We start from the raw sequence: 3989 nt of genomic DNA, 5'->3' as shown, positions 1-3989 counted from the left end.
CCCAGCACCGCCAAGAGTAATTCCTGAGTGCAGAGCCAGGAGTAACCCTGTGCATCACCGGGTATGACCCAAAAAGCAAAAATAAATAAATAAATATAAAAATAAAATAAATTAAGGAGGAATAGTTGAGATTAGGGAGGCTCAAGGGAAGCCCCTGTAACTGATCTTGCTGCTCTTTCTGGGTGTGGCTCAGGGTCTACTGCAGCCCCCGTGGCACCCTGACCCCATGTGAGCCCAGCACCAGAGCACAAACCACAGCTTCCCATTGGTGGCAGCCAGGCACTGGGCAGGGAGGGCTTACAGTCATGGGTGACCCCACAGGAGCACAGCAAAACCCTCTCGCAGTAGCCCTCTGCCCTCTAAGCAGTATACTGCTAGCAAAATCTGAAGATGGCAGGCACAGAGCCCGGCCTGACTGATTCACCCCCACCTCACGCCTCACCCCTGTCCCGGAGCAACAGACATGAATACTTGCCCACAAAAGTTCTTTACTCAGCTCTGCCCATCTATGCAGGTTGGGCTCTCAAAAACATTTTATGAAACATAAAAGGGGGCAAGCAAAGAAAAAAAAAAAAGAAAAAGCCAAAGCCATTATCAACAGAGAGAAAGCAAGAGAACCAGACTCACAGATGTTGGAACTACCAGAGAGATATTTTATTGTGTTTTTTTTAAAGGGGTTAAGACTCAGGGCTGGAGTGATAGCACAGCTGGTAGGGCGTTAGCCTTGCACACAGCCGACCTGGGTTCGATTCCCAGCATCCCATATGGTCCCCTGAGCACCGCCAGGAATAATTCCTGAGTGCAGAGCCAGGAGTAACCCCTGAGCATTGCTGAGTGTGACCAAAAGAGCAAAAAAAGAAAAAGGGGGTTAAGGCTCTTGCCTTGCACAAGGTAACAGATTTGATCCCCCCAAAATATATATGGTCCCCTGAACGCCTTCAGGAATGATCCTAGAGCACAGAACCAGGAGATATCCCTGAATTCCTCTGGGTTTGGACCCAAAAAACAAACCAACAAAAAACAAACATACAGAGGAAAAAAAAACTATTTTCTGTGTGTGTGTGTGGGGGGGGGGGGGGTTGGGGAGCTATCTATTCCTCACCTAGTAGTCAGGGATCAAGGGACCTTGTGCTGGGGATTAAACTGGGCCATTCTTTTTTTTTTTCTTTGTGGGTCACACCCGGTGATGCACAGGGGTTACTCCTGGCTCTGCACTCAGGAGTTACTCCTGGCGATGCCTGGGGGACCATATGGGATGCTGGGAATCGAACCCGGTTGGGCCGTGTGCAAAGCAAACGCCCTACCCACTATGCTATCTCTCCAGCCCCAAACTGGGCCACTCTTGCATAAAAAAGCATGTGCTCCAGCCCACTGAGCAGAAAGGAACTTTTAAAATAATAATAATAATGACTGGTATGTTAAAGGGTCTAGTGGGAAAAGGTGGACATCTGCATGAGCAGATGGGGAATGTTGGCAGAGAAGTGGAAAGTGTGTCAAACAGACGTGCGAGACATAAAACAGAGGCCAGGGATGTAGCTCAGTGGTAGAGTATTTGCCTTGCGTGTCTCTGGCCCTTGGTTCGATCCCTGGCACCAAAAAAGAAAACAGAAAATCCATGTAGAAATAAAACAGATGTCAGAGATAAAAGTACTTCAACAGACTTTTCAACAGCAAGGCACAGCAGAAGGAAGAACCTCTGGACTTGAAAAGGATCACTAGAAATCCTCCAAACTGAAGCACAAAGAGAGAACAAAAGCGTACTAAGCATGTGGAGTTGTGGGATAGTGTCACACAGTGTCACTTGAGTCCCAGAAGGGGAAACTTGAGGACAGGGCAGAAGCAGGAGTTGAAGAAATAACGGTTATAGAAATGAGGATGTGACAGTAAGACCAGAGAGAGGTGATATGAGGAGCCTTCAGAAAATGACCCACTGGAACTTGGTGACCTGAGCGCAGTCAGGTGTGAAAGGGTGGGGAGAGTCAAGCCTGGATCTGGTTCGTCAAGCCAGAGTGGTAAGAAGGGTTGGAGTTGGGGTGGGGGTGACAGCCAGCTGGGGCCTCTGCACTCTGCTGCTGCCCCAGACTACCCCCTACAATCCAGACCAGAGCTTGGGCCTTATCAAGCCATCAAAGTGCTTTTTCCTTCCTTTCTCCAGCAGCTTCCCAAAGACCAGTGTCACAGAATGTGGCAAGCAAAGGTTTTTTTTCATGCCAAACAGACTCTTCTCCGTTCATGCTACCTGACCCACTTTTTGTTTCTTGAGGGGTAGGGGAACAGTCTGAGTCACCCCCAACAATGCTAGGGCTTACTCCTGCCTCTGTGCTCTAGGGGACTATGCAACCTGTGGTCAAACTTGGAGTTTGATTAAGCCCTTTGAGTCATTTTCCCAGCTCCAAGAACTAGGTTCTCTTTGGGGGCCATAATTGGCAGTTCTCAGGGACCATTCAAAGCGCTCGGTGGCGGCCGCATGGGAGCCTTGTGGAGAGCAGGTATGAGCCGGGGGGTGTGGGGGCGACGAAAACCTCATAGGAAGGGGGGCGTTCTGGCCCATTCCTCACGCCCTACCGAGGTCACCAATTGCCCCCCACGAGCGGCTCTCCGGCACGGCCACGGCCCCAGAAGCACAGAAACCAATCTCTTAATTATCTGACTTTTAGTAGAAATACTTCCAGGGTTAATAAGTAAAATAGTAGAAATCCAAAACCGCGCGGCCACCCACGCGACACTTAATTCTTGAACCCAGCCATAGAAAGCAAATCATTTCACAACGCCTTTTCAGCATGTCTGATTGGGGGGGGGGTAAACTCTAAATAATAATGGTGCATCTTTTATCAAACAATGAATCTAGTCAAAGTAGATAGAGTGTTAACTAGAATTCATCTGCCTCACAGGTATTGGGAGGAGTGGGAGGTGGGGCTTTATTGGGGTTCTTCGTGGTGAAAAATAAGTATTGGTAAAGGGAAATGTGATTGGTATTTGCATGACTGAAACCTAAACCTGAAAGCTTTGTAACTTTTCCCACAGTGATTCAATGAATAAATAAATTATTAAAAAAAAACAAAACAAAACAAAGCGCTCGGGACTGAATGCAGGTTGGCCATAGTGGGTATAGAAGGCAAGAGCTTTACCCACCATACTCTCTCTTCAGCCACAAGAATCAGGATTTTTTTTTTTGTGTGGGCTTGAGAAGTAGTAAAGCAGATAAGTGCTTGCCTTGTACGAGGTCAACCTGAGGTTTGATCCCCAGCATCACTGGTCCCCTAAGCACTGCCAGGAGTGATCCTGAGCATAGAGGCAGGAGTAGGCATGAAGGATTGCCAGGTATCCTCCTGTCAAAAGAAAAAAAAAATTAAAAGAACCATAGTAGCAGGTAGGATAATTCCTACCTGCTCCTCTACTCAGAAAGTAAATAGAACATGATGGTGGAGTTCACATGATTCATAATTAACAATTCTGCATGATTAGGTAGGGCTTGCAACACCTTAATAGCTCCTATCTAGTTCCTCTTGGAAAAAAAAAAAGAAGCAGGTTTGTTTGTTTAGTTTGGTTTTGGGGCCATGCGTGGCAGTGATTAGGGGTTACTCCTGGTTCTGCACTCAGGAATTACTCCTGGTGGACTCCAGGGACCATATGTGATGCTGGGGATCGAACTCAGCTCTGCAGCATGTAAGGCAAGCACTCAACCCCCAGTACTTCACTTCAGCCCCAAGAATTAGGGCTGCTGCTTTATGGGGGGGGGGCTTCTTTGGACCACATGTAGCAGTGCTCAGGGGATACTACTGATTTCATGTCAGGGGCTATTCCTGGTGGGACTTGGGGTACCACGTGGAGCTGGGGATTAAACCCAGGCTTCCTTCATAAAGAGAATGCACTACAACCCACTGTGCCATCTCTCCAACCCAAGAACCAATTTTCTTGGAAGTTTTTTCATAGGGCAGAGCAATAGTACAGAGGGTAGGATGTTTGTCTTGCAACCAGCTGACCCATTT

At 47.8% G+C, this 3989-nt stretch overlaps 1 non-coding gene across 1 annotated transcript; it reads left to right on the top strand.

Moving 5' to 3' along the window:
• Window positions 1-3363: 3363 nt before the first annotated feature.
• Window positions 3364-3501, top strand: LOC130042200 (U8 small nucleolar RNA). Its single transcript, XR_008795160.1, has one exon. It is a non-coding gene; the product is annotated as a U8 small nucleolar RNA (small nucleolar RNA).
• The last annotated feature ends 488 nt before the right edge of the window (window positions 3502-3989 follow it).

This window comes from Sorex fumeus, unplaced genomic scaffold, assembly GCF_029834395.1.
Source record: "Sorex fumeus unplaced genomic scaffold, SorFum_2.1 ptg000098l, whole genome shotgun sequence".
In the NCBI taxonomy this organism is placed as follows: Eukaryota; Metazoa; Chordata; class Mammalia; order Eulipotyphla; family Soricidae; genus Sorex; species Sorex fumeus.
This window is presented reverse-complemented; position numbering and strand designations above follow the sequence as displayed.